Source organism: Triticum aestivum, chromosome 7D (assembly GCF_018294505.1).
Source record: "Triticum aestivum cultivar Chinese Spring chromosome 7D, IWGSC CS RefSeq v2.1, whole genome shotgun sequence".
NCBI classification, from domain to species: domain Eukaryota; kingdom Viridiplantae; phylum Streptophyta; class Magnoliopsida; order Poales; family Poaceae; genus Triticum; species Triticum aestivum.
The window spans coordinates 168,850,001-168,876,596 of record NC_057814.1 but is presented as its reverse complement, the minus strand read 5'-3'; the positions used below and the strand labels follow the sequence as shown (position 1 = coordinate 168,876,596).

Sequence of the window (26,596 nt, the reverse complement as noted above, 5' to 3'; positions counted from 1 at the left end):
ATTATGTACCGTAAAAATGATGTATTTTAGTGGGCTGGCCCTCCCTGCCAAGGATAAGCAACACTTGGCCCCCCTAATACTTTTTCCCGGCTCCGCCACTGCACATCCGTCTAACGACCAACAACCCCTGGTCTGTCTGTACATTTAATTTTGAGCGTAAATATTAATTGTATATGCTCTTCTAATAAGTTTAACCAAAGTGACAAAAAAAAGGATGCATATGCATGTGTGCGGCCCTGTGTTAGCTACTTACCAAAAAAATAAAGGGTTTACTAATTCTTTGCCGATCAGTGTATTCTTAAGTACCAGTCAATTTCTGAAAAATGCAAATTCAGTGCAGTGCACTAAGTGCAGCGTGACTTCCACGTTTTTTGAAGAAGTTCAACTGTGTGATAACGTGTGAGTTGTACTTTCTATAATGGATTGAGACATGAGAAATCTCATTCCACCGATGGACCTTAATAATAAAAATATTGCTGGCTGGTATGACATTTGTGGTTAAACGGTGCAAGCATTGGTGCTAGCCGCTCTGCAATCCACGCCCCCTCTTCACAATCCTTTGCTTCTATATAAATTAGACAATACCACGCGCGTTGCAGCGTGATGCTAGTGTAATAAACAACTTGAAAGAGAGGCACATGGCAAGGAGAAAAAGAGTAAGAAAATAAAAATAAGAAATGTTTTATAGTAGAAGATGGCTTGTACTTAATGTGTAACTCTCAAATCAACTTATTTAATATGATCGGTGTTAATATGATCGGTTCGCTAACCAAATTTGCAGAGGATCTTACCTTTGATCATCTCAATGGAAAGAAGACAATTCATCTAATGTGCTGCTAATAAAAAAGTAGCAATTAATACTGCAGTACAAATTACATGTCTGCACCTTGAATGAACACCCAGCGCTAAACTGCATTGCGTGTGAAAGAAGACTTAAATGCATTTCTTAGTGGGACATTGAGGTGGACACTTTACATGTTGAGAGAATTGATACCAAGTTCTTAACAGTTAAAAATGTTAATTTGAACAAAAATGTAAAGGATGACTAACATGAATATATGATTTGAACAAAAATGTAAAGGATGACTAACATGAATATATGATGTGGCAGCGTTGCATGCATAGAATAATGCAAAAATAATTGTAATTTATAAGTTAAATGATTGACTTGTTTATGTGGCAGATTTTGCATGGCTTAGTGGTAGAGAAGACTTAAATGCATTGCTTAGTGGGATGTTGAGGTGGACATTTTGCATGCTGAGAGAAGTGGGACCAACTTCTTAAAAATGTAAGATACGTGCTCAGCTCTCCATTTCCTCTTAATTTGGTTCCATTCATCTACCAGGTAGCCGTGTGGACGTTCACAATTTTCATTGCCACCACACCACCGCCGCCATGGTAGTGGTACTCCTAGACAATCTATTTCTCATTTGGCATGATGCTTCCGCAGACATCCGCCTCTTCATACTTTTTCTGTGCGCTACCCCTGCGGTCATCCTGTACCTCATGAACCGTTCGCGCACTGTATATCTTGTCGATTAGGCCTGCTTCAGGCCTAATGCCAACCACCGCATCAGCAAGGCTGCATGGATTGAGAACATTCACCACTCCCGGTCTGACGACAACGCCAACGACAATCATCGCTTCTTGACCCGTATTTCTGAACGGTCAGGGCTTGGTGATGAGACCTACCTCCCGCCTCCCCACCGTTATATTCCACCGTATTATTCTTTAGGTGAAACCCGTGCAGAGGCGGTATTTGTTGGGAACGTAGTAATTTTAAAAAAATTCTTATGCACACGCAAGATTATGGTGATGCATAGCAACGAGAGGGGAGAGTGTTGTCTACGTACCCTCGTAGACCATAAGCGGAAGCGTTATGACAATGCGGTTGATGTAGTCGTACGTCTTCACGATCGACCGATCCTAGCACCGAAGGTACGGCACCTCCGCGATCTACACACGTTCGGCTCGGTGATGTCTCATGAACTCACGATCCAGTAGAGTGTCGGGGAAGAGTTTCGTCAGCACGACGGCGTGATGACGGTGATGATGAAGCTACCGGCGCAGGGCTTCGCCTAAGCACTACGACGATATGACCGAGGTGGATTATGGTGGAGGGGGGCACCGCACACGGCTAAAAGATCAATGATCAACTTGTGTGTCCATGGGGTGCCCCCCTTGTCGGTGTCGAAACCAGCGGATCTCGGGTAGGGGGTCCCGAACTGTGCGTCTAAGGTCGATGGTAATAGGAGACAGGGGACACGATGTTTACCCAGGTTCGGGCCCTCTCTATGGAGGTAATACCCAACTTCCTGCTTGATTGATCTTGATGAATATGAGTATTACAAGAGTTGATCTACCATGAGATCGTAATGGCTAAAACCCTAGAAGTCTAGCATGTATGACTATGGTAATGAATGTATCCTCATCCGGACTAAGCCCTCCGGTTTATATAGACACCGGAGGGATCTAGGGTTACATAAGGTCGGTTACAGAGAAAGGAAATCTTCATATTTGGTCGCCAAGCTTACCTTCCACGCCAAGGAGAGTCCCATCCGGACACGGGTGCAGTCTTCGGTCTTCTTATCTTCACAACCCATCAGTCCGGCCCATGGCTAACAGGCCGGACGCCCGAGGACCCCTTAGTCCAGGACTCCCTCAGTAGCCCCTGAACCTGGCTTCAATGACAAGGTATCCGGCGCGTTGATCTATCTTCGGCATTGCAAGGCGGGTTCCTCCTTCCGAACTCCAAGATAGTCTTCGGACATATTGAATGTGTCCGGACCTGTTACGCACACCACACACAACCACAGAGAGAGAGAGAGAGAACATAATACTCCACGAGTCCAAACCGCTGACAACTTTTTACAACATGACATCACGCCTGCCCGGTCATAATTTTGAACCGTTTTTCGTCTGTCGCTCCATGTTTCGAGACGCGGTTGCCATTGGCACGTCTTGTCAAAGCAGAGATCGTGTCCCCTTATTGCGGGATTCTCATCAATACGGGCGTGGGTAACCCAACCGTCTTTAGGGTACAACTCCTTGGGAATAGGCAAGCTTTAAGGCCCAGGAGGAGACGTTCGATATTCACGCCCTTTATAAAGGGGTACAGACCCGTCTTTCTTCTCCACTCTGGCTTCTTCCTCAACCCTTACTACTTCGAGTTCCAACATCTGGGTTTCAATCGCTGCAAGCCTCAGTCATGTCCGGATCTAGCCGTCGAGGCCGGTGGGTGGCTTCGTCTGTCACAGAGGAGGATATCGTGAAGCTTCGGGCAGCAAGATATCTGACCGCAGAAATCCTCCATCGGCTTCCCACAGAAGGGCAGGTTATCCCCACCCCCAGATCCGGCGAGAGGGTCGTGTTTGTTTCCCACTTCCTCCGAGGATTAGGGTTTGCCCTTAATCCCTTCGTCCGGGGGCTCATGTTCTATTATGGACTAGATTTTCACGATCTCGCCCCGAACTCTATTCTTCTCATCTCGTCGTTTATCGTCACGTGTGAAGCCTTCCTACGAACTCCTCCGCACTTCGGCTTGTGGCTCAAGACCTTCAATGTGAAGCCGCAAGTGATGGAGGGGGAGTAGGCGGAGTGCGGTGGAGCCTCAGTGAGCAAGCTTACCAACGCTGTTAGGCTAAAAGGATCCTTAACATAATCTTCCGACTTATGGCAGCAGGAGTGGTTCTATATCACCGAGCCCCGTGGTTCCAAGTGGGCAGCTGCTCCTGCGTTCTGATCCAGCCCCCAATTCAGCTTGCATCATGGATTAACAAGGGGTTGGACTGGGGATCAGTTGATGAAGTGTGAACTCTGCAGAGTCGCATCCGAAGCCTTATTGAAAAGGATATTGATCTTGTCAACATTATTCAGGTAATGCTAGTCCACCGGACCCTGCCGTGCCAGCGACGACCTCTCCACATGTGGGAGTTTAATCCAGAAGGGCCACGGACTCTTCAGCACTTCTTCGGCACTACGCACGAAGGAATGTGGAAATTATTTTTCAGGAAACGAAAACAATGGCCGGAGACCACCGAAGATACCGGCCTAGACTGTAACCATCCGGATACCACGGTAAGTACTCGTCCGCCGAACACCTCATAATCAGATATCCTGTGGTAAGAAACTAAGCAAACCATCTTTTTCCAGGGCTGGATAAAGAAAGCGGAACGGATCAGGTGTCCGGCCCCTCTTCCCGAAGACTCAGCGGCCCCCTTGTTAACAAGGATGCTGGCACCGGCGCCGTACCAGGCACCGGTAGGGGAGGGCAAGGCGGAGAGTGAGAAGACCCGGGATGACCTTTGTTCCGAAGGTAAATTAGACACTGAGTCTGGAGAAATTGACATTTCCTCGCCCGAAGACAAAGGCGAAAGAGAAGCAAGCATCCCTTCTCCATTCAGGAAGAAAAGGGCCGCCTCCGAAGGTTGGGAGGGGTGGTCTCCTAAGAGGGGCAGGATGCCACCGTCGAGCGGCTCGGATTGGAAGGCGATGCCATTGAACAGCTCCGTCATGAGGACAAGCCCTCACCAAATCGTAAGTGAATCCGGGGTGCTTTGATAGCATCCCGCTCCTTTCCTGTTACCGAAGAGACATGTAACGTGCCTATGTATTTTTACAGTTCGGCACAGAGTTTTTCTGGGCAATCCTCTTCTTCGGGTGATCTCCTCCCAGAGATGATGGAAAGCGAGACGCCTCCCCCGACCTCCTCGCCCAATAAGGCGGACGATGCCGAAGTGTCATCTCAGAGGGTTTTTCTTGATCAACAAGCGGTGCAGGGGATGAAAGAGGCAGTACCCGAAGGTGGAGCTCTGATCGTCCGGGATTCGGGGGCCAATAATGAAAGCCCCGGACTGTCCGGTTTTCAGCTAACGATGATTCTGGAGACGGGTGAACAGGTTCCTTCAAAGGATGGTCGTGCTCCTACAGCGGCTTCCGGAGACCCGGCGGCGCCGGATATATTGAGGGATATGCTGCGACAAGCATCTGCCTCAGGGGAACGGCGTACCTTGATGGGTACGGTGGTTGAGAAGATTCTGTCCGCGAAGAGCGGATTGAATGAAGCCTCCATGAGCCTGCTAAGAGGCTTCCAGGTTTGTGATGTAATATTTTCAACTATATTTTATTTGCAAAGATGCACCTGTGTATAGGTAGTAGCCCCTGAGACTCGGGTTGGCTTCCCATGGGAGGCAAACGGAGGATCAAGAAGAAATACTCAAGGACTAATCTGATTAACTGGAACACAGGCTGCTTCCCCCCTGGCTACTTCCCGGACTACGGATATTGCCGAACTGCAGCGGAAGCTTGATGTGGCAGGGGATGACATTGCGTTAATCAATATGCGTCTTGACGAGTCGCAAGGTATGTATTCGGAGAGTCCTTTCCCATATATTTTTGTAATATAAGCATGACGCTGAAAGTTATATACTGGGATATGCATGGCTGCAGATGGTGCTGCCGCTGTTGAGACTCTTCGGGCGGAGCTGGCCCGGGCCAAGGAGCAGGCCCGGTTTAGTAATGCGGCTGCGGCTTGGCAAGGGGTTTAGGTGGCTAGGTAGCATCAGTGAGGTGTACTGGTGATGTTCCCCTGCTAATCCTGGTCGGTCTTGGCGTAATGGCGCCGGTCCACGGTGGGGTGGCCGCACGGCCACAACGGCGGCAGAGAGCGCGCTCCGCGCCCAGCGGTTCACGACGAGGGTGGCAGCGCGCATGGGGGAGTGGAAGGCCACGCGGCGGCCTCCGGTGGCTTGGGCGGCGCTGGGTGGCACCATTTGCGCCGCGCCTCTCTCTGGCGGCCGCAAAGCCGCCGCTGGCGTCGGTCACGGGGCGGCGCACCACCTCCTGCTCGTCGCCGACGTCCGCAAGGCTCCAGGCGCTCGTGCGGTGCAGAGACAAGGGGGAGGGGACGGGGAGCAAGGCGCCAACGCGGTCACTGGCGAGATGGACAACGAACACTGAAGAAAACGACAGTGCACTAAAACTGTTCTCTTAACTTAACTGAACAATGATAGCAACAGTGTCCAGTAGGTGTTCGATGAAATGATTTGGCATGAAGAAAAATTTGATAAGATTTAAATGGAAAATAATCATATGGGGAGGTTCAACTTGCTGGATTTGATGCAGATCATGATCCCAAGATGAGGGAAGGTTTGTGGGAGTGGATTTGCACTAAGGTCATGGCAAGAGAGGTTTTGTTGAAAGTGGCAAAGGATCATTTCAAAATGCCATGGGGCTATTTAAAAGATTTTTCAAAAGAAATTTCCCAAGTGAAAAGCATTTGGTTTTGAGTCCAAATAAAAGGAAAAACCTCCAAGACCAAAATCAAGTCTTGGGTGAATCCAAATAGAACACTTGCCATAAAAGAAAATTTTTGAGAGGGTGGTTCTTTAGAAGAAAAATTTAAATACCCTCCTCAAATAAAAATTAAAAGTTTGAAAAATCCAATAAAAAATTTTTGGGTGTCACAACACCTACCCCCTTAGGAAAAATCTCATCCTCGAGATTTCAGCTGATCCTCGAATAGATATGGATATTCTGCCTGGAGAAAATCTTCCCTTTCCCATGTAGCTTCATCCTCAGTGTGGTTGCTCCACTGAACCCTGAAATTTTTTGTTGTTTTCTGACAGGTCCTCCTTTCAGACTCTTCCAAAATCTTTACTGGCCTCTCTCTGTAGGTGAGGTCTGGTTGTATATCAATGCTTTCATGAGGTACATGCTTCTCCGGGTTACTTACACATTTTCTCAATTGTGAGACATGGAACACGTCATGGATGTCTGATAGTTCCTTGGGTAGGTCTAGTTTGTAAGCTACTGTGCCTCTTCGTGCAGTCACACAGAATGGTCCAATAAATCTCGGGGCTAGCTTCCCTTTAATTTTGAACCGCTGTAGGCCCCTCATAGGAGATACTCGTAGGTATACGGAATCACCGGGTTCAAAGCTGACCTCGCGATGCTTTTGATCGTAGTAGCTCTTTTGTCGGCTCTGTGCTGTCTTGAGTCTGTCCCTGATCTATTTAACTTTCTCTTCGGCCTCCTTGAGCATGTCTGGACCGAAGATACGACCGTCGCCTGTTTCTGACCAATTCAGTGGGGTACGACACCTCCGTCCGTACAGTGCTTCAAAAGGTGCCATCTGTAAGCTGGCTTGGTAACGGTTGTTGTAAGCAAACTCGACATACGGCAAACTTTCTTCCCAACTGGATCCATAGGTGAGCACACAGGCTCTCAGCATGTCCTCTAGGATTTGGTTCACACGTTCCGTTTGTCCATCAGTCTGAGGGTGGTACGCTGTACTGAAAGCTAGTTGTGTGCCTAGAGCTTGTTGCAGTTGATCCCAAAATTTTGAGACAAATTGAGTGCCTCGGTCGGATATTATAGTCCTTGGGACTCCATGCAAACAAACTATACGGGCGAGATAGAGCTTGGCTAGCCTTTGAGTGGAGTAGGTTGTCTTCACAGGAATGAAATGGGCTACCTTGGTTAGCCTATCTGTGATGACCCAAATGGCAGCATTTCCGCGTTGCGATCGAGGTAGTCCGACAATAAAGTCCATCCCAATCTCATCCCACTTCCATTCAGGTATCCTGTTTGGTTGCAGCAGTCCTGCTGGCTTTTGATGCTCGGCTTTTATGCGTTGACATGAATCGCAACAAGCAATAAATGCGGCTATATCTCTTTTCATACCGTGCCACCAAAATCTTTCCTGAAGGTCTTTGTACATTTTGGTCCCTCCAGGGTGGATCGAGTATGGGGCGGTGTGGCTTTCGGTTAGGATTTGTTGCTTGAGTTCCTCATCGTCAGGTACGCAAAGTCTGTCCCCGTACCATAAGATTCCTTCATTGTCTGTGACGAACTCGGATGCTTTGCCAAGACTCATTTTTCTCTTTATACCTTCGATGCTGGGATGCCTCTACTGGGCCTTCTTAATTTGTTCCATAAAGGTGGGATGTATTTCCAGGTTCGATACGGTGCCCTCAGAGACTAACACCATGTTGAGTCTAGTGAACTCTTGCTGAAACTCAGGCCTCAATTTTTTTGTACTGTCGCCATCCGGGCTAGGGTTCCGACTAAGGGCATCAGCCACTACATTTGCCTTCCCTGGATGGTAGTGAATGCCGACATCATAGTCCTTGACCAATTCCAACCAGCGTCGTTGGCGTAAATTTAGTTCTGGCTGTGTGAAAATATATTTAAGGCTCTTATGGTTCGTATATATTTCACAACGATTTCCCAACAGGAAGTGCCTCCACTCCTTGAGTGCATGTATGACTGCTGCTAGCTCCAAGTCATGTGTTGGGTAATTTTCCTCATGTTTCCGCAGTTGCCTAGAGGCATACGCGACAACTTTGCCATCCTGCATCAGCACACATCCGAGACCCTTCCGGGATGCGTCACAATATACTTCGAAACTCTTGTGTATGTCTGGCACGGTTAATACCGGTGCGGTTGTTAGCTTCCTCTTGAGTTCTTGGAAGCTTTTCTCGCATGCTTCCGTCCATACAAACTTCTTATCTTTCTTGAGCAACTGGGTTATTGGTTTTGACACGGTGGAGAATCCTTCAATAAATCTCCGGTAATATCCAGCCATCCCTAGGAAACTCCGAACGTCGGTCACGTTGGCTGGTGGCTTCCAGTCAAGTATGGCTTTGACCTTTTCTGGGTCTACGGCTATGCCTTCTTGGTTCAATATATGACCCAGGAAACCAACTTGTCTTAGCCAGAATTCACACTTGCTAAATTTGGCGTACAATTGGTGTTTCCTTAATTCTCCCAAAACGATTCTGAGGTGCTCAGCATGCTCCTCTGGTGTTCTTGAATATACCAGAATGTCGTCAATGAACACCACAACAAATTTGTCCATAAACTTCATAAATACTTTGTTCATGAGGTGGACGAAATAAGCGGGGGCGTTCGTCAATCCAAACGGCATTACTGTGAACTCATATAATCCGTATCTGGAAGTGAATGCTGTCTTAGGGATATCTTCTGTCCGTACTTTCAAATCTCAAATCAATTTTTGAGAACACCTTGGCTTGCGCGAGCTGGTCAAACAAATCATTTATCCGTGGCATCGGGTATTTGTTTTTGATGGTGACCATATTGAGAGCTCGATAGTCTATACACAATCTCAGTGTCCCATCCTTTTTCTTGGCGAATAAAACTGGCGAACCCCAAGGTGAGGAGCTGGCTCGAATAAATCCTTTGTCCAATAATTCCTTTATCTGCTTCTTCAACTCTACCAATTCTGAGGGTGCCATTCTATAGGGTTTCCTATAGATGGGAGTGGTGCCAGGTGCTAGTTCAATGCTGAACTCAATTTCTCGGTCTGGTGGCATGCTTGGTAGTTCTTCAGGAAATACGTCCGGAAACTCGCACACCACTGGAACTTTTCTCAATTCCGAAATGTCCATTTTGTTCAAATTTGGTTGCTGTGACCGTGGTCTTTCCTGAGCTGTAACCTTTATTGTCTTGCCATGATGATGAGTGAGGATCACAGTCCGATTGAAACAGTCAATAAATCCTTTGTTGGTGGTCAACCAGTCCATCCCTAAAATGACATCCAGTCCTTTATTTTCCAACACGATGAGGTTTGCTTGGAACAGTAGTCCTTCGAATTCAATGATCACTCCTTGGCAGTAATTCTGAGCGATTTTTTTATTTCTGGGGGACTTGATGATCATAGATTTTTCCAAGGGAAGTATTAGAAAACCATGTTGCAAAACAAAATTCTTCGAAACGAATGAATGGGAAGCTCCAAAATCAAACAAAACCGTGGCAGGTACTGTGTTGACAGGGAACGTACCGAGCACGATGTCTGGGGCATTCTGCGCTTCTTCCTTGGTCACATGGTTCAGGTGACCCTTCCTATGGTTGTTGTTGGGATTGAAATTGTTGCGCTTGGGGACTGGATTATTCCCACTATTGTTTGGCTTAGGGGTCGAGTTCCTTGGTTTTGGACACTGTTTGGCATACTGTCCTTCTTCACCACAAGCATAGCATGTGACCCCTGGACGGTACGTAAACTCCTTGTCTCTGGCATGAAACTGTCTGACGGGCCTTGGATCAGTAGTCGTGGGTTTCCTTGCTTCTGTCCTTGGAACCTCAGTCCTACTTCTGTTGTTGCGAGCAAGAGTCGTTTTGTCCCTCTTTCGCTTACGGATATCTTCCAGACTACGGCGCTCATTCTCCAAGGTAATGGCCTTGTCAACCAGAGTTTTAAAATCCGGGAAGGTGTGTACAACCAGTTGGCATCTTAGTGCTGGTGCCAGGCCGTCCAGGAATTTTTCCATCTTCTTGTCCTCTGTCACGTGCTCGTTGTAGGCATAACGAGATAGCTGGGTAAACTGACCGTTGTATTCTGTAACTGACATGCCTCTTTGCTTGAGGTCATCAAATTCTCTTTTCTTTATTTTTATGATGCTCCTGGGGATGTGCGCCCCACGAAAGCCTTCCTTGAACTCTTCCCAGGTGATGTTGTGTTCACTGGGATGCATGTGTAGGAAGTTTTCCCACCATGCTGCAGCTGCTCCAGCAAGGTAGTGTGGTGCATAAAGCACCTTCTCATGATCTGAACACTGAGCAATAACCAGTTTCCTTTCGATGTCACGAAGCCAATCATCGGCTTCAAGTGGCCTATCGGTGTGAGCAAACGTTGAAGGGCGAGTCTTTTGTAATTCAGACAGCTTGGAGTGTGGCTGGTACGGCTCACGGTGGTTTCCCATATTGATGACGTGGTTCATCATCTCTTGGTGTTGCTGTTGGCTTTGTTCAAAAAGGCGGCATACTTGAGATAAGGCGGCCTCACTGTCTTGTTGACTAGACTGTCCCTGAGTGAAGTTGTTGCTGGTCTGAGTCCCAAATACTTCCTCTGGCTGATTGGGCATGGAACGAGTCCATGGACGAGACATTTTCCACTCTGGGGTATTATTTGCGAAAATCATGAGAAGAACTGCGAGGTGCAAAAAATCTTGCAAAGCCAAAATTTTAAAAGATCTCAAGATTTTCAAGAAAACATAAACAGCTCTGCACGGAGAAGAGACGCTTAACACAAATCTTACACGCGAAACGCAAACATACGATACAACACTCAGGATGTGTGTACACATTCCTAACATGTTATTAGCACACTCTCGGGGGTGCAGCGAGCACAACTACTACAAACTAGCGTACAGATAAAAACACATCATACAGGCAGACATAACGCAGGACTACACGGCGCTCTCAGTCGGAGATGGTGACGATGTCCTTTCCCTTGCCGAGGGCAAGACTCAGTGGTGCAGGAGATTCAACCTCCACCTCCTCTCTAGCAGGCTCCCGGCGCGAAGCACTGCGCTGCGGTGATGGCGCGGGTGCAACAGGCGGCAGTGTGGGTGCGGCAGGCGGTGCAGCTCTAACTGGAGTAGGAGCGATGACTCGGTCGAACTCCTCAGTGGTAGGCAGACGGCGAGCAGTGGCCAAAATGGCCGGTGCATAAGAGGCTGAAGATGAGACGAAAGTCAGAGGCGGTGCTGTGTGAAGAAGCTCCTTCCTGCAGGTAGGACCGCCCCGAACTAAGTCCATCCGGGCAGCCACAAGATCGTCCACGAGGTTGTCGAAAGACTCCTCCAGAGCCTTGAGATACTCCACAACTATCTCGATGGCTTCATCTCGTTCTCCCCGATGGCAGGCAAATGCATAGTGACAGGTGTATGGCACATGGCATGGGAGGTAGCGGTAGCGACGAGTCTTCATCACAGGAAGGATGTCCCGAAGACGAGCTATCGCCTCACGGGCAGCCATCTGCATGGCATGCCTCTCCGTAGGCATGTCCCTTCCCACAAAACGAAAGTGGCGTGATGCAGAACGTCCTCCCTTGAATTGCACCACGGCTTGGTGCATAGACACGTCGTCACTGAGCTTGTGCTGGTAAAGTGTGAACTCCGGGCGAGTCGCTGGCCCGATCGCGAGCTTGGTGATGGAAACGAGGAGCTTGACAAACCCCTCGGGCACGTTCGTGAACACTCGAGTCTCGCAGTTGCTGCCAGCCATCTACAAAAGTAGGCAAAAATTCTGAGTAGTCAAGTCATAAATTTTATGATGACCAACAAAAAATAGCTACAATTGCAAAATGCTGAAAAAGCACAAAAGATGCTAATAACCGATTAGCGATCGCACCTAGTGGCTTCCTACAGTCAGCCTGGCTCTGGTACCAAGCTTGTCACAACCGGTTTTTCAATAAAATATTTATTGAGAGACCAATCCCTTTTACGGACCAGTAAAGAAGAATTCCTTCTTACTGGTAGACAATATCTTGGTCACAGAAGAAAAATACCAGGAGTACTGAATATAATACAAGGTTGAGCGGAGACTGCTCAACAGTTTATTACATGCACGCCGATAAAACATAACGGCGGATAGGGTGGCATAACTACTAACTCACGATAACAATGGTGGTGGATATATCACAGCGGAGCGGGTGATATGACTCCTGAAGACTACAACCCTTCGAGCGTCGGAGTGAAGCTCGAGGAGATTTATTGCGGGTGGCGGAAGCGTATATAATACAAGTGACCAAAATCCAAGATCGCACGGGGCTGACTGGGACTCCTCTAGGCGTCGGATTCACTAGCAAACTCTTCATCCATGAGATCGCCTTCGTCAACATCTGGCCAAATCAACAAGCCAGGTGAGTACTATGAAAGTACTCGCAAGACAGTTCGGACATAAGATATAACAAATGTAAACATGATGCATATGCACAGGTCAACAAGTGCACTCAGACATAGAGATAAACTGCACGGGAAATAAAAGAGAAGTCGGGCGGTAGTCCTCCCGAAATCCCAAAGTAATATACTGGGTGCCAAACGAGGGTCTGAATGACTCCTCGAGAGGAAAATGCAAGGAATACAATGCCGCAGTCGGGCGTCAATGCGACACCACATAAAGGGCTTATAACAGAAAATAAAAGACAAACATGCCACAGTCGGACGTCTGAGCGACATCACATAAAGGGCTTATATTGAAAGTAAAAGGCAAACGTGCCACAGTCGGACATCTGAGCGACATCACATAAAGGGCTTATATTGAAAGTAAAAGGCAAACATGCCACAGTCGGACGTCTGAGCGACATCACATAAAGGGCTTATACCATAACTCAATAATTCAGTAGTTCGAGAATATAAATTATTACAAGTACGAGACAAATATAAGGTTAGTCCATCCACAGGAATAACAATTAAATTGGGTTTACCACTTGAGTTTGTCCACCGGGGATAAATTTCCACGAGGATAGATATGGATATACTGATCACTCTACCAGATCATGGATACGATGATTTGGAAGGATTTGACTCTGCAGAATTTGTACTTTAACCACAGCCAACGGATTTCAGTAGTCACGGGGACTAGTTCCGTTTACGGTGTTTTGGAAGAAACACGTCTAACCAGTACACACCCATTTAACATTCCGAAGCCAGGGATCACCCTCGACAACGTTCCAGAAAAACCTTGAGACGGGGAGGCTAAAACCTCGCATAGCATGGGATCAAATTTCTATACGCGCGCTCTATGGGGTGCCCCCCTCTCGGTCCCAACCGGAAACACCCATGCCCCCTGACCGGATGACTGGCTTTAATTCAGGGCCATGGAACCATCATCCCGGCCCCTCTGTTTGGTGTGTACACGGAAAGAGGTTACCAACTTACTAAACCGCATTCTGGCAGAAAACATGTGGTAGCACGGAAGGGGAAAGAACGATAACGTGACTCCGTCCACGTTAACGTTGGAATTTAAACGGAAGACGTAAGGCTGGCATGCTACAACAATACCACCTCACTGCCCTTCATGTCACCACATGACTAGGCCATCTCTCATCAGAGATCTCCGTAACTATGGAACACACAGGTAGTTGCCTCACATGCAACGAGATACCCACCGATGCTCATATGCCATGCACAACCTTTGACGCAAACATGCAAAACACCTATTATATCAAAGGTTCAAACATGCTTGCCTGGTTCGGAGAAGTCGGAGTCTAGTTCGGCGAAGTTCGCGGCTCCGTCACCTCTCCCGGAACCTACGGCATAGTGAAAAATGCATACTAACGTGAAAACCAACGCGTGCAAAAAAGTTGTTCCAATTTTTTTTCAAATAAATCCCATAAGAAAACTAGACAAAATTTTAAGACTGTCAGAAAAAGAATCACTCAAAAATCACCTTTTATTAAAAAGTTATAAGGGTTTCTGTCCAGGGACTCATCTGTAATGAAACAGAAAAGTTCCAGGGGTTTAACTGAGAAAACAGAAAACGGTTCGAATAGAAATGCGCAAGCCCACAGAGAAAACGTACTCTGCCCGAAGGCGCCAACAGAAAACGGTTCGCGGGGGAAAGAAAGAGAGGCTGACGTGGGGGGTCCACACGTCAGGTTTGAAAACCTCGCCGGCGCCCGAAAGTTGCGGTGGTCGCCGGCGTCGAACCACGGCGAGTCAGGGCGATCGGAGTGTACCAAGAGTATCAGCGTGTCCTTCCGCGTCGGTGGGTGGTGGACTTGGGCGTCGGAGAGCACCACGTCGACGGCGACACTTTCTCCGGCGGACGGCGGCTCGGGCGATGGTGGGGATCTCCGGTGGAGTGCTGCAAACTTTGAATTGAAGCGCGGGTCAGAAGGAGGGATGCATTAGAGGGTTACTGGCAAGAGATGGGAGGCAGGGGTGCACGCACGGGAGCGAAAATAGCTGGATCCCGTGGCGGGTCGCGGCGGCAGGAGTTGAGGAAGGAGACTTCCTCGGGGCTCTCCCAGTGGCTAGGCAGGGTCTAGGTGGAGTGTAGAGGTGGTGTGGGTACTAGCTGGAGCTCGGGGCCTCTATTTATAGGCGGCTCGAGGGGATGGCCGTGAACGTGGTTGCTCCGGCGAGCAATTACGGCGGGGCAGCGGCTTGGCAAGGGGTTTAGGTGGCTAGGTAGCATCAGTGAGGTGTACTGGTGATGTTCCCCTGCTAATCCTGGTCGGTCTTGGCGTAATGGCGCCGGTCCACGGTGGGGTGGCCGCACGGCCACAACGGCGGCAGAGAGCGCGCTCCGCGCCCAGCGGTTCACGACGAGGGTGGAAGCGCGCATGGGGGAGTGGAAGGCCACGCGGCGGCCTCCGGTGGCTTGGGCGGCGCTGGGTGGCACCGTTTGCGCCGCGCCTCTCTCTGGCGGCCGCAAAGCCGCCGCTGGCGTCGGTCACGGGGCGGCGCACCACCTCCTGCTCGTCGCCGACGTCCGCAAGGCTCCAGGCGCTCGTGCGGTGCAGAGACAAGGGGGAGGAGACGGGGAGCAAGGCGCCAATGCGGTCACTGGCGAGATGGACAACGAACACTGAAGAAAACGACAGTGCACTGAAACTGTTCTCTGAACTCAACTGAACAATGACAGCAACAGTGTCCAGTAGGTGTTCGACGAAATGATTTGGCATGAAGAAAATTTTTCCTGGAGCTGGGACTTGGTGAGGTGACCTCTCAATGCACCCAGAGGCTGCCTGATTTTTCCCAGAATTTTTGGAGAAGGATTTGAATGAATTTCATCAAATTTGGCAAATCTGGTCCAAACTTGCAGCAAGTATAGTTTGAAAATTTTGAACTGAAGACCAGTGGATCTTCATGGATCTAGGTTGAGGGTTCAAAGGACTAGGATGGGGAAAAGGTTTGGAGGCAAAAAATCAAAACAGAAATGGTAGCTCCTTTGTAAATCTCCAATAGCTAGAATAGAAGGCAGAAATTGTTTTGATAAGATTTAAATGGAAAATAATCATATGGGGAGGTTCAACTTGCTGGATTTGATGCAAATCATGATCCCAAGATGAGGGAAGGTTTGTGGGAGTGGATTTGCACTAAGGTCATGGCAAGAGAGGTTTTGTTGAAAGTGGCAAAGAATCATTTCAAAATGCCATGGGGCTATTTAAAAGATTTTTCAAAAGAAATTTCCCAAGTGAAAAGCATTTGGTTTTGAGTCCAAATAAAAGGAAAAACCTCCAAGACCAAAATCAAGTCTTGGGTGAATCCAAATAGAACACTTGCCATAAAAGAAATTTTTTGAGAGGGTGGTTCTTTAGAAGAAAATTTTAAATACCCTCCTCAAATAAAAATTAAAAGTTTGAAAAATCCAATAAAAAAATTTTGGGTGTCACAGCAACCCAACTATTGACCCAAGACATGGTTTGGAAATGATGCATATAAGGCCAAACTCGCAACGCCGAAGTACGCTATAAAGCTGTTCGGACTTGCCGGCAACTCATTTGTTCCCATACCGAGCCCCTGGTGAGTTATGCCGAGGTGTGTGTGTAAAACAACCACAGGAGCAAAAATTCGGGTCGATTAGGAAAAATTCCTTACTGGACACTGGTTACGTGTACTGGGAGCTGAGTGATAAGCCAATTATTATATAGATAACAAAGCCGCAACCCTGGCTATTTGACATGCCCGGGGTCGAAGGCTGAGGAAAAAGGCACTTTACAGGCTCGGAATAGAGAGCTCGGTCTACAAAAAGTTATTTTGGACCTCCTATCGCACGTCTGCGCCGCCTGTCCTCGGTGAAGGGATTCCTTGACAGGAATAACCCTTGGATGATTGTACGAACCCGAACTCTGGTAGAGTCCTCGGGGTGACCGACCCTTGAGCTACCTGTGGAGGGGATAATAAAAAGGAAAAAAGAGGCAGTTAGAAAAGTAGGGGGGTTGCAGACACACCCGTACTGTGCTTCCGCCGGTGCCCAGGGTATTTCAAGTGCATAATTATGTATGCGTGGTACCCACTTCGAAGGCATATTAGCCGGACGGCGGAAGCCGAATTGCTAGTCCAATATGGACATTGATCGGTCATGTTGAATGGAGACCGGCGGCATGATGGCCGACGTGGTATGCGGCATGATAAGGCCACTGTGTAGTTCGGCTGAGGTAGCCGTGATATGATCTCCTGTACGGAGGGAGTGTTTCGTGCGCTCACCTCTAGGGGTGTGTGTCACGTATACCATGTTTACTGTTTTTGCTTCGGGGGGAAATTGCTTCTGACCCCCGGTATTTGGTTGGTGGATCTCTTCGTCGTCCCTATCGCCGGGCGGCCTTCTCCCCTTGTGTTCCGCGTTGAGCTTGCCGGCTTGCTTGAAGACCCAACAACTTCTGTTGGTATGATTAGCTGGTTTATCGGGGTGGCCGTGAATCTAGCAGGGTCGATCTAATATCCTGTCTAGATTGGATGGTCCATCTCTGTTCGCCTTGAATGGCTTTTTCCGTTGACCGGATTGGGAACTGCTGAATCCGGTGTTGACCGCTGTGTCGCGTGATCTTTCATTATCATTGTGACTTTTGTGTTTGCTGCGTCGTGGCTTGCCATTGCCGTATCGGATTTCGGAAGTGCCCGGGTCGCAGGTGTTGTTGCTTCTACGAGCGAGCCAGCTGTCTTCTCCCGCACAAAAGCGGGTCATTAGAGCGGTAAGGGCTGTCATGGATTTCGGTCTTTCTTGGCCGAGGTGGCGGGCAAGCCATTCATCCCGGACACTGTGTTTGAAGGCCGCAAGGGCTTCTGCGTCCGGACAGTCGATGATTTGGTTCTTTTTAACTAAGAACCTAGTCCAGAGCTTCCTGGCTGACTCTCCGGGCTGTTGGACAATGTGGCTTAAGTCATCAGCATCCGGTGGCCGGACATATGTTCCTTGGAAGTTGTCGCGAAAGGCGTCTTCCAAATCTTCCTAGCTGCCAATAGAATTTTCTGGCAGACTGTTTAACCAATACCGAGCTGGTCCTTTGAGTTTTAGTGGTAGGTATTTGATGGCATGAAGGTCATCTCCGCGGGCCATGTGGATATGGAGGAGGAAGTCCTCGATCCATACCGTGGGATCCGTTGTTCCGTCGTATGATTCGATGTTCATGGGTTTAAACCCGTCTGGGAATTCATGCTCCATTACGTCGTTTGTGAAGCAAAGAGGGTGTGCGGCGCCTCTATACTGGGCCACACTGCAACGTACCTCCGATGGAGTCTGTTTGCAATTTTCGGCCAGGGCGTGGCTAGGTTTGTCACGTCCGAATAGGTAGCCGTCGTCGCGTGTCGATGCGCGTCCTCGCGACCCATAGATCGATCTTGTGTGTCCTGCTCTACTGTCCAAGTCCTGTCGACGGTCGTATGTACATCCCCGAGCTGATTTATTCCTGCCTATACGGTGAGGTGGGGCAGTCTGGTGTTCGGCTTGAGTTGCCGATTTATCCTGACCGCGTGGCGGTCGGTCGGCTGCGTTGTGCGATGATGGTACGGGCTCCAGCTCCTCGTCATCGAACTGAGGTAACAATTTGCGCTTCGGGTAACTTTTGGCTGGGCCGTTGAGGCCGTATTCTTCGGCGGTCAGGACTTCGGTCCATCTATCAATGAGCAGATCTTGGTCAGCTTGAAGCTGCAGCTGCTTCTTTTTCAGGCTCCTTGCAGTGGCTATTAGCCGGCATTTAAAGCGCTCCTGCTCGAGAGGTTCTTCAGGCACGATGAATTCTTCGTTGCCGAGGCTCTCCTCTTCCTCGGAGAGCGGAAGATAACTACTATCCTCCGAGTCTTCATGTATGGCCTGTTCATCAGGGCTAACGTGCCCGTCCTCCCGTTCATCCTGTTCGGAGATTGCCCCGACAGGGTCTTTATTGTCTTCGGCTTCGTCCGGAGTATTATTTTGTCCGGTGTCGGTGTTGTTGTCTTTTGTACGACGTGACTTAGACCGGCGCCGCTGATGCCGGTGTCGGGGCTGTGTCTCAGGAGGTTTGTCCTTAACTGGATCCTCCTTGTCATCGTTGTTAGTTTCTTTAGGTGTATCCACCATGTATACGTCATATGAGGAAGTGGTCGTCCAGCGTCCGGTAAGCGGCGAGTTTTGGCCCTGCTCCTCGGCAGCATTGTCGTCCATACCGTCGATGTCATCGAAGTTGTAATCAAGCACGTCGGTTAAGTCTTCGACAGTGGCTATGAAGTGGGTGGCGGGTGGGAAACTGAATTACCCCCATCATCAGCCTCCAGTTCAAACCGGACATAATTCGGCTGTGAGTCCCCCGCCAGGGACAGATTCTTTAATGAGTTTAGCACATCGCCGAAGGGCGAGTGTTGGAAGATGTCTGCGGTGTTAAACTCAAAGATCGATAAGCGATCAAGTTCGGCGTCCGTGGATGCACATGGCTCGGAATTTATGACCAGAGACGAGTCCGGAGTTCCGGTGACAAAGATGTCGTGTGACTTTAGGTCTATGTTCGGCTCCAACGCTGTGGAATTTGTGGCCTCCGCGGTGGGGTTGAGCCTCCTGTCCTTGGATGGCGTAATATGCTCTGGATCTACGGCCAGAGCAGTTACAGGAGCAATCTCTTGGATGCGGTCCGATGACAGACTTAGGTCATGTTCATCAGGGTGACCAAGAGCGATCGCTGCGGTCTCGAATCCAGCGAAGATCAAGTCTCCACGGACGTCCGCGACATAGTTCAAGCTCCCGAATTTGACTTGATGGCCAGGGGCGTAGCTGTCGATCTGTTCCAGACGGCCAAGCGAGTTGGCCCATAGTGCAAAGCCGCTGAATATGAAGATCTGTCCGGGAAGGAAGGCTTTTCCTTGGACAGCATTGTCGTTGACGGTTGAAGGGGCCATCAAACCTTTTGGGGACGACACAGTGGAAATCTCAATGAAAGCACCAATGTCGGTGTCGAAACCGGCGGATCTCGGGTAGGGGGTCCCGAACTGTGCGTCTAAGGTCGATGGTAATAGGAGACACGGGACATGATGTTTACCCAGGTTCGGGCCCTCTCTATGGAGGTAATACTGTACTTCCTGCTTGATTGATCTTGATGAATATGAGTATTACAAGAGTTGATCTACCACGAGATCGTAATGGCTAAAACCCTAGAAGTCTAGCCTGTATGACTATGGTAATGAATGTATCCTCATCCGGACTAAGCCCTCCAGTTTATATAAACACCGAAGGGATCTAGGGTTACATAAGGTCGGTTACAGAGAAAGGAAATCCTCATATTTGGTCACCAAGCTTGCCTTCCACGCCAAGGAGAGTCCCATCCGGACACGGGTGCAGTCTTTGTATCTTCACAGCCCATCAGTCCGGCCCATGGCTAACAGGCCGGACGCCCGAGGACCCCTTAGTCCAGGACTCCCTCACCCCTCCCCCATATATAAAGGAGTGGAGGAGGGGGAGGGCCGGCCCTCCTATGGCGCGCCCCATGGGGAGTGCTACTCCCACCGGGAGTAGGATTCCCCCCCTTCCCTAGTTGGATAAGGAGTGGAAGGAAGGGGGAGGAAGGAGGAAGGAAAGGGGGCGGCCCCCCTCCTAATTCGGATTGGGCTTGGGGGGGCACCTCCTTTGCTCCCTTCTCCTCTCTCCCACTATGGCCCAATAAGGCCCATATACCTCCCGGGGGTTCCAGTAACCTCTCGGTACTCCGGTATATTCCCGATCTCGTGGTAGACAGCAGGTCTGGTACACAGCATTGCATACATGATAGAGCCTATGGCTGAAGCATAAGGAACACCTTTCATTTTCTCTCTATCTTCTGCAGTGGTCGGGCATTGAGTCTGACTCAATTTCACACCTTGTAACACAGGCAAGAACCCTTTCTTTGCTTGATCCATTTTGAACTTCTTCAAAACTTTATCAAGGTATGTGCTTTGTGAAAGTCCAATTAAGCGTCTTGATCTATCTCTATATATCTTGATGCCCAATATATAAGCAACTTCACCGAGGTCTTTCATTGAAAAACTCTTATTCAAGTATCCTTTTATGCTATCCAGAAATTCTATATCATTTCCAATCAACCATATGTCATCCACATATAATATTAGAAATGCTACAGAGCTCCCACTCACTTTCTTGTAAATACAGGATTCTCCAAAAGTCTGTATAAAACCATATGCTTTGATCACACTATCAAAACGTTTATTCCAACTCCGAGATGCTTGCACCAGTCCATAAATGGATCGCTGGAGCTTGCACACCTTGTTAGTATCCTTTGGATCGGTAAAACCTTCAGGTTGCATCATATACAACTCTTCTTCCAGAAATCCATTCAGGAATGCAGTCTTTACATCCATTTGCCAAATTTCATAATCATAAAATGCGGCAATTTCTAACATGATTCAGACGGATTTAAGCATCACTGCGGGTGAGAAGGTCTCATCGTAGTCAACTCCTTGAACTTGTCGAAAACCTTTCGCAACAAGTCGAGCTTTGTAGACAGTACCATTATCGTCAGCGTCAATCTTCTTCTTGAAGATCCATTTATTCTCAATGGCTTGCCGATCATCGGGCAAGTCAACCAAAGTCCACACTTTGTTCTCATACATGGATCCCATCTCAGATTTCATAGCCTCAAGCCATTTTGCGGAATCTGGGCTCATCATCGCTTCCTCTTAGTTCGTAGGTTCATCATGGTCAAGTAACATGACCTCCAGAACAGGATTACCGTACCACTCTGGTGCAGATCTTACTCTGGTTGACCTACAAGGTTCAGTAGTAACTTGATCTGAAGTTACATGATCATCATCATTAGCTTCCTCACTAATTGGTGTAGGAGTCACAGGAACAGATTTATGTGACGAACTACTTTCCAATAAGGGAGCAGGTACAGTTACCTCATCAAGTCCTACTTTCCTCCCACTCACTTCTTTCGAGAGAAACTCCTTCTCTAGAAAGGATCCATTCTTAGCAATGAATGTCTTGCCTTCGGATCTGTGATACAAGGTGTACCCCAACAGTCTCCTTTGGGTATCCTATGAAGACACATTTCTCCGATTTGGGTTCGAGCTTATCAGGTTGAAGCTTTTTCACATAAGCATCGCAGCCCCAAACTTTAAGAAACGACAACTTTGGTTTCTTGCCAAACCACAGTTCATAAGGTGTCATCTCAACGGATTTAGATGGTGCCATATTTAACGTGAATGCAGCCGTCTCTAAAGCATAACCCCAAAACGATAGCGGTAAATCAGTAAGAGACATCATAGATCGCACCATATCTAGTAAAGTACGATTACGACGTTCGGACACACCATTACGCTGTGGTGTTCTGGGTGGCGTGAGTTGTGAAACTATTCCGCATTGTTTCAAATGAAGACCAAACTCGTAACTCAAATATTCTCCTCCATGATCATATCGTAGAAACTTTATTTTCTTATTACGATGATTTTCGACTTCACTCTGAAATTCTTTGAACTTTTCAAATGTTTCAAACTTATGTTTCATTAAGTAGATATACCTATATCTGCTCAAATCATCTGTGAAGGTGAGAAAATAACGATACCCGCCGCGAGCCTCAACATTCATCAGACCACATACTTCACTATGTATGATTTCCAATAAATCTGTTGCTCGCTCCATTGTTCCGGAGAACGGCGTTTTAGTCATCTTGCCCATGAGGCATGGTTCGCAAGTACCAAGTGATTCATAATCAAGTGATTCCAAAAGTCCATCAGAATGGAGTTTCTTCATGCGCTTTACACCAATATGACCTAAACAGCAGTGCCACAAATAAGTTGCACTATCATTATCAACTCTACATCTTTTGGCTTCAATATTATGAATATGTGTATCACTACTATCGAGATTCAATATAAATAGACCACTCTTCAAGGGTGCATGACCATAAAAGATATTATTCATATAAATAGAACAACCATTATTCTCTAATTTAAATGAATAACCGTCTCGCATCAAACAAGATCCAGATATAATGTTCATGCTCAATGCTGGCACCAAATAACAATTATTCAGGTCTAAAACTAATCCCGAAGGTAGATGTAGAGGTAGCGTGCCGACCGCGATCACATCGACTTTGGAACCATTTCCCACGCGCATCGTCACCTCATCCTCAGCCAATCTTCACTTAATCCGTAGTCCCTGTTTCGAGTTGCAAATATTAGCAACAGAACCAGTATCAAATACCCAGGTGCTACTGCGAGTATTAGTAAGGTACACATCAATAACATGTATATCACATATACCTTTGTTCACTTGCCATCCTTCTTATCCACCAAATACTTGGGGCAGTTCCACTTCCAGTGACCAGGCCCTTTGCAGTAGAAGCACTCAGTCTCAGGCTTAGGTCCAGACTTGGGTTTCTTCACTTGAGCAGCAACTTGCTTGTCGTTCTTCTTGAAGTTCCCCTTCTTCCCTTTACCCTTTTTCTTGAAACTGGTGGTCTTGTTGACCATCAACACTTGATGCTCCTTCTTGATTCCGCAGCTTTTAGCATCGCGAAGAGCTCGGGAATTGTCTTATCCATCCCTTGCATGTTATAGTTCATCACGAACCTCTTGTAGCTTGGTGGCAGTGATTGAAGAATTCTGTCAATGACACTATCATCCGGAAGATTAACTCCCAGTTGAATCAAGTGATTGTTATACCCAGAAATTTTGAGTATATGCTCACTGACAGAACTATTCTCCATCTTGCAGCTGTAGAATTTATTGGAGACTTCATATCTCTCAATCCGGGCATTTTCTTGAAATATTAACTTCAACTCCTGGAACATCTCATATGCTCCATGACGTTCAAAACGTCGTTGAAGTCCCGGTTCTAAGCCGTAAAGCATGGCACACTAAACTATCGAGTAGTCATCAGCTTTGCTCTGCCAGACGTTCATAACATCTGGCCTCCTGCAGCGGGTTTGTGACCTAGCGGTGCTTCCAGGACATAATTCTTCTATGCAGCAATGAGGATAATCCTCAAGTTACGGAACCAGTCCGTGTAGTTGCTACCATCATATTTCAACTTAGCTTTCTCTAGGAACGCTTTAAAATTCAACGGAACAACAACACGGGCCATCTATCTACAACAACATAGACATGCAAAATACTATCAGGTACTAAGTTCATGATAAATTAAAGTTCAATTAATCAAATTACTTAAGAACTCCCACTTAGATAGACATCCCTCTAATCATCTAAGTGATCACGTGATCCATATCAACTAAACCATGTCCGATCATCACGTGAGATGGAGTAGTTTTCAATGGTGAACATCACTATGTTGATCATATCTACTATATGATTCACGCTCGACCTTTCGATCTCAGTGTTCCGAGGCCATATCTGCATATGCTAGGCTCGTCAAGTTTCACCCATGTATTCTGCGTGTGCAAAAACTGGCTTGCACCCGTTGTATGTGAACGTAGAGCTTATCACACCCGATCATCACGTGGTGTCTCGGCACGACGAACTTTCGCAATGGTGCATACTCAGGGAGAACACTTGTACCTTTAATTTAGTGAGAGATCATCTTATAATGCTACCGCCGAACTAAGAAAAATAAGATGCATAAATGATAAACATCACATGCAATCAATATAAGTGATATGATATGGCCATCATCATCTTGTGCCTTTGATCTCCATCTCCAAAGCACCGTCATGATCACCATCGTCACCGGCGCGACACCTTGATCTCCATCGTAGCATCGTTGTCGTCTCGCCAACTATTGCTTCTACGGCTATCGCTACCGCTTAGTGATAAAGTAAAGCAATTACATGGCGATTGCATTTCATACAATAAAGTGACAACCATATGGCTCCTGCCAGTTGCCGATAACTCCGTTACAAAACATGATCATCTCATACAATAAAATTTAGCATCATGTCTTGACCATATCACATCACAACATGCCCTACAAAAACAAGTTAGACGTCCTCTACTTTGTTGTTGCAAGTTTTACGTGGCTGCTACGGGCTGAGCAAGAACCGTTCTTACCTACGCATCAAAACCACAACGATATTTCGTCAAGTATGTGTTGTTTTAACCTTCAACAAGGACCGGGCGTAGCCACACTCGATTCAACTAAAGTTGGAGAAACTGACACCCGCCAGCCACCTGTGTGCGAAGCACGTCGGTAGAACCAGTCTCGCGTAAGCGTACGCGTAATGTCGGTCCGGGCCGCTTCATCCAACAATACCGCCGAATCAAAGTATGACATGCTGGTAAGCAGTATGACTAGTATCGCCCACAACTCACTTATGATCTACTCGTGCATATAACATCTACGCATAAACCTGGCTCGGATGCCACTGTTGGGAACGTAGTAATTTCAAAAAAATTCCTACGCACACGCAAGATCATGGTGATGCATAGCAACGAGAGGGGAGAGTGTTGTCTACATACCCTCGTAGACCGTAAGCGGAAGTGTTATGACAACGCAGTTGATGTAGTCGTATGTCTTCATGATCGACCGATCCTAGCACCGAAGGTACGACACCTCCGCGATCTGCACATGTTCGGCTCGGTGACGTCCCATGAACTGACTATCCAGTAGAGTGTCGGGGAAGAGCTTTGTCAGCACGATAGCATGATGACGGTGATGATGAAGCTACCGGCGCAGGGCTTCGCCTAAGCACTACGATGATATGACCGAGGTGGATTATGGTGGAGGGGGGCACCGCACACGGCTAAAAGATCAATGATCAACTTGTGTGTCTATGGGGTGCCCCCTCCCCCGTATATAAAGGAGTGGAGGAGGGGAGGGCCGGCCCTCCTATGGCGCACCCCATGGGGAGTCCTACTCCCACCGGGAGTAGAATCCCCCCTTCCCTAGTTGGACAAGGAGTGGAAGGAAGGGGGAGGAAGGAGGAAGGAAAGGGGGGGCCGCCCCCCCCCTCCCAATTTGGATTAGGCTTGGGAGGGGGGGCGCCCCCTCCTTTGCTCCCTTCTCCTCTCCCCCACTATGGCCCAATAAGGCCCATATACCTCTCGGGGGGTTCCGGTAACCTCTCGGTACTCCGGTATATTCCTGGTCTCACCCGGAACCATTCCGATGTCCAAATATAGTCGTCCAATATATCGATCTTTATGTCTCAACCATTTCGAGACTCCTCGTCATGTCCGTGATCATATCCGGGACTCCGAACTACCTTCGGTACATCAAAACACATAAACTCATAATACTGATCGTCACCGAACCTTAACCGTGCGGACCCTACGGGTTCAAGAACTATGTAGACATGACCGAGACTCATCTCCAGTCAATAACCAATAGCTGAACCTGGATGCTCATATTGGTTCCTACATATTCTACGAAGATATTTATCAGTCAAACCGCATAACAACATACGTTGTTCCCTTTGTCAACGGTATGCACTACAAAAAAAATACACATCCGTGACATTTTGGGCCGAACGAAATTTTTTTCTGTCATACATATGACACTTCTATGACGATAATTGTGACAAAACCCGGTATCATCATAGATGTGGTGGGCTCCTACTTCTATGACAAAAAATCATGATAGAAACTGGGCTTTTCGTCCTGGGCGGGCCGGAGACGCAGCTGCATGACATTCTTTGGGCCATCCATGACGGAAAAAACCTTGGTAGAAGCGAGGGGGAGGAAAATTTGGAGTTCCCGGTTACGGTGGGAGGTCGGGGGCCGAGCGATGCGCGTTTCTCTCGTACACGTACGCGCGTGTGTGCGAGGCCTTGGCTCTAACTGAACCCGAGTGAGGCGTTGGGCTCTAACTGAACCCGAGCGATTGCACTGCAGGCTACGCGTTACTGAACCAGAGCGATCGATCAATGGCTATTAACTGAACCCGATCGAGCGTTTCCTTCGCTACTGCTGCTAACTGAAGCCGATCGATT

General features: G+C 48.0%; 1 pseudogene; it reads left to right on the top strand.

The window, feature by feature from the left end:
* The first annotated feature begins 1,395 nt into the window (after window positions 1-1,395).
* The window catches only part of LOC123166362 (3-ketoacyl-CoA synthase 5-like), a 56,164-nt pseudogene continuing 30,963 nt past the window's right edge, over window positions 1,396-26,596 (top strand).